Source organism: Sparus aurata, chromosome 2 (genome assembly GCF_900880675.1).
Source record: "Sparus aurata chromosome 2, fSpaAur1.1, whole genome shotgun sequence".
NCBI classification, from domain to species: domain Eukaryota; kingdom Metazoa; phylum Chordata; class Actinopteri; order Spariformes; family Sparidae; genus Sparus; species Sparus aurata.
In genome coordinates this window covers 33,584,786-33,598,016 of record NC_044188.1, presented here as the reverse complement: position 1 = coordinate 33,598,016, position 13,231 = coordinate 33,584,786, and the positions used below count along the sequence as shown (strand labels likewise).

Here is a 13,231-nt window from a genome sequence, read left to right as displayed (position 1 = left end):
GCTAAAATCGTACCAGTCTGAAAGAGCATAATGTGTTTCTTACAATGGTACTTCATCAATTTTTACTGATGTGAAGTATGGAGTTCCCCAGGGCTCTGTTCTAGGCCCTTTGCTCTTTTCTTTATATATTTCACCTCTCGGCCAAATTATTCAGAGTTATGGGATACATTTCTACTGCTATGCGGACGACACTCAGCTGTATGTGCCCCTAAAAGCTGATGACAAATCTCAAATCACAAAAACTAGAGACCTGCCTATATGCAGTGAAGAAGTGGATGTCAGAAAACTTCCTGCTCCTAAATTCAGAAAAAACTGAGATGCTGGTCATCACCCCTGCCAGACAGAGACACCATGTTGATCAGGTGACTGTAACTCTCGACAACTGCGTTATTTCTCAAAGTTCAACCGTCAAGAATCTAGGTGTTACTTTTGATTCTACACTCTCTTTTGATCAGCACATCAAAGAAATGACCAAGATCGCCTTCTACCACCTGCGCAATATAGCTAAAATTAGGTCTTTCCTGTCCACCGCGGATGCAGAGATCCTGATTCATGCCTTTGTTTTGTCTAGGCTGGATTACTGCAATGCCTTATTCTCAGGTCTTCCACGTGAGAGTACTAAAAGTCTTCAGATGGTTCAGAATGCTGCAGCCAGAGTCTTAACACGTACAAGAAAATTTGATCATATTAGACCAATCTTAGCATCTCTACACTGGCTCCCAGTTCATCAAAGATCAGACTTTAAGGTGCGACCGCAGCGATCCTCAATAGGCAGCCCTCGGGCGGCGTCCGGCCCGCCGGCCTCCTGTTTGTGGCCCCAGAACTTTTATTCCTTCACCATGTGTTTTGGTTGGGTCAGCACGTGTACACCGGGACTTGTCTCCATGCCAACGATACACAGACAGCTGGGTCACTCACCGCTGCAAGCGCAACTTTTAACTTTCACTTTCGTTTTTGAAGCAGTTCGAGTATTCACATTTTGCCGGTGTTAAGAGATTGAAAATGGCATGTTTCCAAGTAAACTGCTATTACAAAGTGGACAGTGAAAATCGCAACTCAGAGAAATAGGGATTTAAAATTTGCATTCATTCTCCCTGTGACCAGGACAAGCCCCACGTATCTGACAGTGTAGCGGTAACAAAGGCCAGACGTAGTTTAACTAGATCTACCTCGTCTCATCATGTATTTTCAAACACACACAGATTGTAACGGACGGTGAGTTTCTCCTGGCAAACACCCTTTCACTCACGGTGCCAAAATGTTTATCATCCTTGTTAATATGTATGTTTTAGTCCCTCGTGTTTTTAGCCTCCATACTTTTATGTTTTAGTCCCTCATGTTTTTAGCTTCTATGCTTTTTTACCTTATTTTACTGTTTTAGTCTATCAGTTTTTAATCTCCAGTGTTTCCTCATGGGGGCCTGCCAGACTGGGAATTGTCCCTGGTCTGGCCGCGGGGGGTGCTGTCCTGTGGACAGTTTCGGCCCGGGTGACTAGAGGGCTCTGCACCTTGGTGTGGGGCCTCCTGTCTGCCCGGGTTGGGGCGGTCTCTGTGGCGGTTCTCCCTGCGGCCTTGGACTGGGATCTCTCCCAGTGTGGTTGGCCCCCCAAAGGTAGCTTCTGCTGCGCCTCAGGTCTCGCTGCCCGGCCATGTCTCTGTATGTGTGGGTGTGTGGGTGTGTGTGTCTGTGTGTCTGTGTGCGTATGTATGAGTGTGTGTATGAGTGTGTATGTATTTGTGTATGTTTCTGTGCATGACTGTGGGGGTGGGAGGGTTGGGTTCTTTTAATTTTCTTCTCTTGATTTTATTTGATGTTTCTCTTTTTCTGCTGTTTGTACATTTCTGTAAGGCACTTTGAGATACTTTTTTGTATGAAAAGCGCCATATAAATAAAGGTTGATTTGATTTGATTCGATAAAACTCAACACCATTTAATCACAGAACAAATGACGTGAATTAACCCACAATCATGCTACGTATAATCTTATTCACAAACACATTCACGAACCATAATTACACCAACACCAACAGAATACCCAAGAGTCATTGCGCCACAGTCCACAAGGGGCGTTACAATATGCCAGGAGAAGCTGTGATGAAGATTTCCAATTTAAAACGGCATTATGAGACGAAGCATAGGAATTTTGAAGAGACATTTCCTCAAAATTCAGAGATAAGAACAACACAAATAAATGCACTGAAATCGTCATATCAAGCTGCAAGCAGGATTCTTGTCACATCTGTGTCACAATGAAATGGATTGTCACACCCCGGGCTCTGCTGGATCATTGCTCTCCACTGCTTCACTATCTCCTCATATCTATATTTCTGTAAATCTTGATCCCTCTCTCTGTCTATTACTAATTATCTTGTGTGGCCTGCCCTCTTCCAGGTCATCATGGTGGACAGGAGGTCGTGTGGTTCGGGCACCACTTGGTGATGCCTCGTCCAGCTCAGTCGTCTCCTGGATCCATTCACTTTACATATAACTTGTATCAGACTTTCTGTTAATGTAACTTGTAAACTGTGATTTGTTGCTCTTTTCTGTACATGCGACATCTATTGCATGTCTGTCCGTCCTGGAAGAGGGATCCCTCCTCTGTGGCTCTTCCTGAGGTTTCTTCCATTGTTTTTTTTTTTACCCTGTTAAAAGTTTTTCCTCACTCGAATCGAGGGTCTAAGGACAGAGGATGTTGTTCACTGTACAGATTGTAAAGCCCATTGAGGCAATGTGATTGTGAATTTGGGCTATATAAATAAAATTAATTTGATTTGATTTGAGGATTTGGTGATTGACTGTTTCAAAAGCAGAGGATAAGTCGAGGAGAATGAGGACTGACGAGTGGAATGAGGTTCTGGCGACACCAAGAAACTCAGTTGACTAAATCGCTAGTTACTGCTAGCGATTTCTTTTGCCCTTCCAAAATCACAATAGTGGTCATCTGTGAAGATTAGTTCTTGATTTGTTCTTGTTGAACAAACAAAAGCATTATAAACTTGTGTTTGCCACAGAGCATATTTTAGACTCCAATGTAAAAATTGCATTGGCTTTTTGACAAAGTAACCAGCTCGATGTTAACTTCTGGACTGGCTGACAAAAATGTGTCATCACTACACCACTCTATAAAGCTATTTTCAATTGCTGTTACTCTGGTCTTGAAGTCTGTTGGATCAAGTTCTGACATTGGCTAATTTCAGCAATCAACGTTAACGTCAGCTAACATAGCTTACTTCTTGGCCTTTAATCAACGACTGAAACAGACTTTATACACACATATTGATGATGTCATTGACTCTTATCTTCATGAGATTAAAGAAACTGCATCGAGTTTGAACTGCACCACAATCACAAAGCAGTATTCTGACATGGCCGCAAAGCGGTGGCTTTTCATAAGTTTACCTCAAACTACGTTTTTTCACATAAAGTTAGACCCTGACATTTGCTATCATAACTGACATTAGCTAACATTAGCTGTGATAGTTCATAGATAGCTGGCACAATTTGATGCTAGACCTTTTCCCAGCAGACCTATGGTTTGGTTTAAAATAAGTAACTTAACCGTTAGCGTCCGTAACACAAGTTACAAATGTGCCTACACCTGAGCTTGTCCTGTGTTGTTAAACCCATCCATCCAGCCATCACCTCCTTCCTATGCTGACTTGTTCTTTTTACTACTTTCCTCACCTCTTCCTTTGCAACCGTAAGAATAAATACGTACACCAGAGCATGAAATTTGCAGCCATTATATGCGACTTTTTAAAAAAAATGCTAGTTTTGTCTCCACAACTTTTTGGGACTTCAGTCTGTGCTTTATTCTATAAAATCCATTCCACTTGATTTTTGCGAGAATACCTAAATTAATGACACTCCATACCACATTTTCTGCTACCTTGTACCAAGGCAGATTGACATGCAGATTGACACAGAGCACATACACAAAAATGAACCGCATTTTGTGGCTTCTCCTCCGGTGCTTTGCTGCGGTGCTTATAACGGGGAGTGTGACCTCTAGCTTCCCCCCTAAAAAACACACTGCACTCGGTGGCTGTTGCACTCCCTACTGACTGGCTGGCAGCTGTGCATCTTGGATTACATTCTGATCTTCGCTCCCGGAGTGTCTCCGGGTGAGAGACAGCAGACAGGCTGAATGTCTGAGGGGCATACTCCCCTCAATGAGAAGCCCTGTGACAAATGCCATCAAGCCGTGTTTGTATGGAGAGGCGGTCCTCCCTTTAGATGCCCTGCCTGTCTGCACTCTCTAGTCCAGAGACACCACTGTGGTCTGAATGGGCCGGTGTGTTTAAAGATGAAATACAGCTGGCAGTCTGCTCTCCACTGCCAGTAACATACATGTATAAATACACACTATGGCATAGCCCATTTACATAGGTTATGGCGTTGGCTGTACGTGCAAACATGATAAGCCTTAAAACAGAGGGAGAGAAAGAGGGTAATTCATTTAAAAAAAGGAAGTAAAGTAAACAAAAAGGGATGAAGGGTATAAAGACAGGGAGTAATATTTTATTTATTATTATCTTAAATCTTTTTATCTAAAAACTCTTTTCACTGTTACTGCAGTGCTTCCATAACATTCGATGATACAACTGGCTAATTTGTAATAGTGTGAGGTTATGGAATTTATGAAAACAGCAACAAAAACAGCAAAAGTCCTTATTGGTGATTAATTATTTCACATTAATTTAGATATAAAAATGTTAAAAATGTTAAAGCTAAATAAAGGTTGGAAATGTTAACAAATATGTATTTTTAGCCAAGAAAGTACACTGTATCACAAGTCTGTGAAACACAGCTATTACACATAAGTCATTCAATCAATTATCATACATTTAACTTTATATTATCTTCCAATATGTGATCTGGGGCACTTCCTCTTGATGAAATTGCCAACTGCAGGCCTACCAATAATATTTCTCATGCTCCTATTGCTGCCTAAATAAACATACATATGGGTTTTGACAAGCTCCTCTGATAGTAAACCTATATGAATATTTGGGCTGAGATCTAGACATAAACACAGACGACCAACATCATCAGGTTAATTTCATTTATGACCAAATACCTGCCAAACTAACAACATTCCATCAGTCTCAGCTGTATTTTGTGTTGAGTGCTAGTTGCAAATTTTGCCAACTATGATTGCATTCATAGTATACAATACCTGACAAACATCTGCATCCTGAGGTTCAGCATGCATGCTTTCACATTTTTACTGTGAAACAAATTGATGTTAGTATCTTGCTCACAGTGCCATGTTTCAGAGGGATTTAAACCTTGCACAAAGTGGATTGGTATGGTTTCAATGGTTGTGAATAATGTCACATAACCAAATGTTTATGTACTGTTACTACCAATATCAAACAAAGAATAGAATATCAAAAAGTTCTGTAAAGTGTTTAATTATTTGTACAGAACTGCAGCTATTTTTGTCTCATAATTCTGTCTGTCTGTGCAACAAATATCTGAACATGACACAACTAACACAGTGTGGTGGAGTTGAGTGAAATTATGCTCTCCTTGATGGTTAGTGAGTCTGTCCACTTCCATATCTTTCACCTCAGGGGAGCTGAGCTCTGGATGTCTCTGGTGTCCCAATTACATCATAAAAGCACTCATTATTAACAGCTGTAGAACAACATTTAAGGGCAAACGACTTTGAAATGGGAAACTTGATGTTTTCTTTTCCTTCTCTCCTCACACCACATATTTGATTTAGCTACCTCTCAATAGTAATTCACTTTGATATGGTTTTCCACATAAACAAAGCTATGTGGCTGGAAGCATGCCGCTGGCCGATGGAGTGTTTCGGCCATAGGAATCCATATCGTCACAGCTACAGAGCACTGTCTCCACAGAAATGGAAACGGTGTCATCAGCATTAAGAGAAGGGGAATGCCTTTGCTGATTGCTCCCAGTGTGTGTGGATGTGTGTAAGAGGAAGCGATGAGGGAGGGAATGATTGTCTGTGTTTATTGAACTGTGTGTTTGTGTGAAGGTGTGTGTGCATCACGCTGACTAGTCTAATGATAGCTTGGCTGTGTGATGTAGACTGATGCTCAAAGCACACTCCACTAGATGGGTGACAGTGTGTACTTTTACCTGAAGCAGCCTCTGTGTGTGTGTGTGTGTGCTGTTTTTTTCTTGTACGGACAGAGGTTGGGTTAGAGGTCGAGAAAGTGAGAAAAAAAGGAAAGAAATTTGTTTTTTATTGGTTGTTTACACACTAAAAACAGTTGGGTTAAAAAATAACCCAATTTTATCCCAATTGCTGGGTCTAATAAGGATGAACCCCTTTTTTTGGGTTATTTTAACTCAACGGGTTGGGTTATTTTTTTCGACCCAATTTTTGGGTTGAATATTTAACCCAAAAGTTGGGTTATGCTAACTACAATGTTGGGTTATTTTTAACCCAACTGTTGGGTTGTGCAATTTAATCGCTTCTTTGACCCAATAGTTGGGTTAAAATAACCCAACATTGTAGTTAGCATAACCCAACTTTTGGGTTAAATATTCAACCCAAAAATAACCCAGCCCGTTGGGTTAAAATAACCCAAAAAAGGGGTTCGTCCTTATTCGACCCAGCAATTGGGTTAAATTGAATAGTGTTGGGTTATGCCGAGCTCCACTACTTCCTTAACTTAAACAGGCTCCTTTACTTCCTTTCTTACATTATTGGACAAACTGATTAATCCAGGTGTGTCTGACCATAGTTGTGACTACCGAGGTCAGAGTCAGACACACCTGGATTAATCAGTTTGTCCAATAACGTCAGGAATTAAAGGAGCCTGTTTAAGTTCAGGAAGTAGTGGAGCTCGGCATAAAGCCTAAACTAGTTCTGTGTATTCAGTATGCCATATTTTAGGAAATTTGTTCTATTTGGTGTTCTGTGGTTCCATTGGGAGCGCTTGAAACTGGTCTACTGATGACATCACTGATTAAGTGAATGGCAGTCATGTCACTGGTAAAAAAGTTTGGGATGATCACTGTGCACCCGCAGAACCCCAAATAAAAGAAAGGTTTACAGAATCCACAGACGATAAGGTTAAACAAATGTAGAAGTGGTCCTTTAGCTATAACTACTGATCAGAATGATTTTTATTCCATTGAAAATACACTTAAAATCAATAAAAGCAAAAAATGAGAATAAGAATTTTTACACGAATACACTCTTAAAACTGCTGGGTTAAAACTAACCCAAATTGGGTGAAATTGCTAACCCAGCGCTGGGTCCAAAAGGGACCGAGCCAATGCTGGGTTATTTATACCCAGCGCATTGGGTTGAGGATTTGACCCAGCGCATTGGGTTGAGGATTTGACCCAATGCGCTGGGTCTAAATAACCCAGCGCTGGGTCCAAAAGGGACCGAGCCAATGCTGGGTTATTTATACCCAGCGCATTGGGTTGAGGATTTGACCCAGCATGCTGGGTCAAGATTTTGACTCAACAATGGGTAAAAACTACTCATGCTGATGAGTTAAAGCTACCAAGAAATGGGTTACCAGGTTATCAGTATAGCTGTGGTTAAAAACAATATCAATTTTATTAACAACATTTTCTAAGAATGTTTCATTTAATTTACTTTAACTTCAGTAGATGTAAAATCGATATAAATTACTATTAAATGATCAAACAACAAAATACTCTTCAAAACATTATTTTATTGGTCATGAAATGTAATTTAACTGTCACTACATAAAACAGTATTTTAGAAAAAGATTACATCAAAACAGTTTACTTTAACTTGAATTACAGGCTGAATTCACAGTGACTTAGAGGCCATGTCTCTCAGCTGACCTGGGAACGCCTTGGGGTCCCCCGGGAGGAGCTGGATGAATTGTCCAGGCTGAGGGAGGTCTGGGTCTCCCTGCTTAGGCTGCTGCCCCCGCTACCCGGCCCTGGATAAGCAGTAGAAGATGGATGGATGTCATTAGTTTATTCAGTCAAAGAAAAGTCACTAATTGATTTGTGTTGAACATTATTACATACCTTCAAAAGTTGGGATCAACTCCGCCAGGTTCCACTCGTGAAGCTTCTCCTGGAAACTCATCCATCTTTCAAAAATGAAAACAAACATTTTTAGTGCAACATATAAATAAGCATATGTACACCAAACAAAAGCTCTATGTACACAGTAAACATACCATAAGTAACAAATCATTGCCGTTATTATAATATTAACATGCAAGCTCTGGTCTGAGGTACTGTGAGGAAAACTACCAAGAGGACTTTCAGTGGGAGGAAGAAGTGAGAAGTTACTGCAACGCGCAACAATAAATAGTTAAAATCATATAAAACAACAAGCCCAAATATAAATATACTTCTCCCCACTATTCTCCATGGACAGACAATATTGTTGCACAGGCTAGCGAAGTACATCATAGCGGGATAATTCAATGTCGAGACAATATAAATTTGATAACAGCACACTGCTTGCTCGAGTGTGATGTCACAGACGTCACTTCAAACTATGACATGCCTGATCTCAAACTCACACTGCTGCACTGAGAAAAAGCTGACATCGACAAAGTTGAGGGCCACATGTTACACCAGCTCTATGTGAATACCTGCCAAGAGTGAATCGATGTTTGCATTGAAAAGAGACAAAAACACAACTCACCCACTCTCCTCCAGTGATGCAGCAACTTTCCGCGTCCAGTATAGCGTCCAGGCACTGACAAAACACGTCAGAGTCCTCCTGGCGTGCCTGGTGTAGCATCCCCGGCTGAATGATGTTCAGACTCTCCTTAACTGATGGTTTATTGCAGGAACCTTTAAACACTCCTTCGAACACACCGTAAGAGCTACAAAAAAGGTATAAAAAATAGATGTAAATTATCTTCCTTCATGAATCATGACCTTATTGTATCATAAATTCACACAAAATTTAATCATGCATTCTTCTCTTAGCTTCTTCAATCATTATTACATTCACAGAAAAATCATATTTTAATCTGTTTTAACTTAAATGACAACCTCTATTAGAGAGCTGTGTGAATTGTTTTTAACTTATAATTAAACTTTTAACCAGGACATTTGTATTAAATATTAACTGTTAACTTTATATATTAAAGTCACTTAAAACCACACAAAATGCCTTTTTTTATATTAACAAACATACAAATGAAATGAATGAAATGACCAGCCTCATCTCTGCTTCTCTGTACAGACAGGACGGTTGGGCTAATGCTATTTAGCGTTACCGCTAGCTTAAACACGCTATATCAAAACTGTTCAAAACTGTAAAAGTTACGGTCTGAATCAAATACTAAACATGTCATGAAGTGACAACAAATGACAACAACAAACCTTGTGCCCTTTATCAGCCAGGTGCTAAGTAACTCATTTTCATTATGTTCAGCAAAACCTTGTAGGAAGACTTTCAACACGAGACACACACGATTCACCAGCACACACACCAGATGCTTTTTGTTCACAGCGAGACGGTTTCAAAATAAAAGTCCCGCATTCGGCGTCTCATATAATTAATTAAATAATAACCTGGCTTCAAAGAATATTAGTAAACTGAATGAATGGAACTAAGTATTTTATGTGGTGAAAATAACTATTTAGCGAAAAAAATAAAAAATAGCTTGCCAGCAACACGAAAAAAAAAAACGGCACCCGCTGCAGACTGAGGTTTAACGTTAAGTTTTTAATATATGACTAACGCTAAGCTATCAAAACTAGATGTTGTAAGATAATAAGTTAAGGTTTACTTACCATTTACATAGTTTTCTCTGGTCTCAAGTTGGAAAGTGATGAACGTTCGCCTCAGCCCGTTCAAATCTAAAGCCCGCCCAAATCTGAAGCCCGCAGATGTCTTCAACCCAATCTGTTGGGTCAAAGTATTTAACCCAAACTTGGATAAAAACAACCCAATCAGCTCAAAATCCACAGCTACCCAGCAGATGGGTTATGAAAATAACCCAGCATTTTTTAGGGTGTATGTATTTATTTTACAAGAATATGTATTTATTTTACAAACACAACTGTCAAACATTTGACAGAATTTGGTAACTTTACTGGAGATAAAAACACAAATCATTCTCAAACATTAGAGAAAATTCCAGAACTGGATCTGACACATGGACACAGAAAAAAGTTTACGTGATATCAATACTGTACAAGCGTGTAATGTTATACAATCTTCGCTAACAACATATCCATACCTTGAATACACGAGGCGAATCCTTTACGATGGAGTTCACGTACAGGAGAAATAGGAGAAACACAGGGAGCGCGAGGCGGTGATCCAAGTCAAACGAGAAGTTGAGATCTGAACTACACCACAAGTTCCAAACTCCACCCACTGAACTTCTTCTTCTTCTTCTTCTAGGATTCCAGGCTCACTGCACTGTTTCAAAGCATTGCCCATCCTTTCCAGAGAATTTATTTCAAACGGCAGACAGCCATTGAGCCAATTTCACCACATCGAATCATGATTTCTTTTATTATTATTATTATTATTATTATTATTATTATTATTACCACCAACATTGCTGTGTATGGTCACAGTATTCATATACAGCATGCTTAAGTATTAAGTACCTCTTTAAAAGGTAAAGGACACATTTCATGTACATAAGGTGTGTGATTATAAATAATGTTAATGAGATTACTCCATAAAATACTCCCTGTCAAGAAAAAAATAACTTTTTAATTAAAAAAACAAAAAAAAAACAAAAAAACAAGCCTCTAACCCAAAAAATTGGTTATTCTCTGAAAAACAACCCAAAAATGTTGCATATCCTTGAAAACCCAGAAACTGGGTTAAAATAATAGCCCTATAACCCAGAAAATGGGTTACTCTTTATAAAAATAACCAAGTTAACAATTTAACCTAACACTAACAACCCATAAATTGTGTTACCAAAATAACCCAACATTTTTTAGTGTGTACCTGACCACTAATAAGATATCAATAAAAGATATAATGTATATCCATATCTGCATTAAAACTGTAAAAATGATTAGACATTTGTGACTTATTTTACGGAGTTGTCACCTTATGTTATCACAATTTTTTCCATTAATGTTCAAACCTAGACATCCTATTATTTTATTAATGGACCCCCATGTTTGTACACTACAATGGACAAACCAAACTCTGGCTCTTCTGTTTTCACAAACTGTTTTTGAATTGAGGAGTGATCAAATGGTCGTAAAAACAACCACACTGCTAGTTACCACTAAATCATTGCATCTATAAAAAACAAACATGCAAATAGACAAAATACCCTCAACACTTTGACAACAAATATATGAAATTTAAGGTGAAATACTCTCAATAAAGACACAACCCACATAGCATAAAGAAGTACACACAAACAGTAAAATATGTTGTATTGGACTTGAAGCATTCCTGTATTGGCTTGTGGACGTTCAACTACCTACGTGTTCCTTCTTCACATGAAAAATACACCAAACTTTTTTTTCAGTAAACACCTACTGAGAACCCTCTGCCATTTCTTATTGTGGCTATATACATAGCTCTGTTTAAATTAAGGTATATTTAAAGTTTTACATAAAAATTTACAAAACCTTCCATTAGGAGACTTGTAATGAATGAATGCATTGCTACATTGCATGATATGAGGATGTTTAAAGGCAACACCAATGGCATTAATACTATACTTTAAGACTTATAGGCTTATCAATATCCATCCAATCCAAAATCAGTCTGAAGGGGATTTCTTATTGTGGACAGTCCTTAGTCTGTCCTCACGTCCTCGGAAGGTCTAGAGCTGCAGCTCAATACTTCACTCTTGTCTTCCTGTTGCTAATGGACACAGTGAAAGAAGTGCAGTAGCAACATAAATACCTCCTTTAACTGCACTCCATCATATCTCACCCACCTAAATCCTGCCATGCAGTGTATTTTGATATATACTAGCATAGCACAGTTAACAGCCAACAAGACGATAAAAAGTCTTTACATTTGAAACCTCGGTGGAAGCTCAGGTTTTGGGGAGTCCCAGAAAGGCCTTAATTCCCTTATCACTTTGTACATGTATGCTATTATGTCTTATAACACCATTTTAAGTAGCATTAGCGAATCGGGTACCCCCTTCAGCCCCACAAAAGGCAAAGCTTCAATGGAAAGGCCCATCCCACCGTTTATAAAAGCATCCCAAAAAGCGGGACCTTTTTTTTGAGTGCCACCTCCAAGAAAGCTGTAAGCACTGATCCCAGCTGTATGTATTTGCAAGGCCTCCAGAATTAATCCCGAGCAATTTTTCTGCACCACTTGTGCTTGTGATAAAGGAAGCCTGAGCATTCAAATGGACTGGGTCCCTGGCGGCATTAAGTTCTTACCATATTGGGCTGCAGTCAGGCCTGCAGTGTGAAGAGGGGACTGGGGCAAACTACTGAGCCTTGCTAGGCTTAAAAGTCTATACCTCTCTATCTCTGCCTCCCTCTCTATTCTAGCCAATCGTTCGATCTCACGAATAAGGAAACAAATGCAGCAGGTGAATAAGTCAGAGGCACCCTCTCCTATGACCAGTATCAGTGTAAGATATGCAGTTATCATGTCGTTCACTTGTATTTACCTTCATACCTGCACTAAACTAATTAAAGGCATGTTAATTCGAGTGGTCATAATCTTTGGAGGTCCTTTAAAGCTTTTTGTAACTTACGTGCCCTTTTTCGAGTTCACAGCTTGCCTTACGAATTTGAATTGAGTATGGCTGTATTTTTAAATGCTTCAACCCCACTGACCCACTGACTGGGCCAGTCATAATTAACCCATGCACTGCCTGACTTTGCTTAGAGACGGTAAACTTTTCTTTCAATTTTGTTGATCACAATTACAAGGATTTACTAATAGTGGTATTTCATTGGTAGATTTCAGTTTGCCTAACATTGGCAGGAAGTAGAAAAGAAAGAAAAAAATATAGAAAATACTACATGTTTCACTTTCAGTTAAAGTTTGAGAGGGCAATAAACCAACATTTAGAATTGTGCTGGGAAAAAAAACTGCAAGGCCCTTGACCCAAAAAGCCCCAAGTTTGCTGTGTGCCAGGATGCAGTAAATGTATTACTAGCCCCCGTAGCCTCAGCTGTTAATGTTTTAACCCTGTGAGTGTGTGTGTGTGTGTGTGAGTGTGTGTGTGAGAGTCATCATGGTTAAATGTGGTGATGCCTATTGTCACAGGAACTACCACAGAAGTAGTTTTGAGTATATATGAAATATCAGTTTCAGCCTGTCTT

At 39.4% G+C, this 13,231-nt stretch overlaps 1 long non-coding RNA gene across 2 annotated transcripts; it reads right to left on the bottom strand.

The window, feature by feature from the left end:
• Nucleotides 1-7,698: 7,698 nt before the first annotated feature.
• LOC115574206 (uncharacterized) lies at nt 7,699-9,753 on the bottom strand. 2 transcript variants are annotated; one of them, XR_003982445.1, is made up of 4 exons: nt 9,740-9,753; nt 8,637-8,820; nt 8,006-8,070; nt 7,699-7,914 (listed from the first exon to the last, which is right to left on the bottom strand). It is a non-coding gene; the product is annotated as an uncharacterized LOC115574206 (long non-coding RNA). The 2 variants fall into 2 exon arrangements; XR_003982444.1 differs by lacking the exon at nt 9,740-9,753 and adding an exon at nt 9,326-9,438.
• Between the last annotated feature and the right edge of the window lie 3,478 nt (nt 9,754-13,231).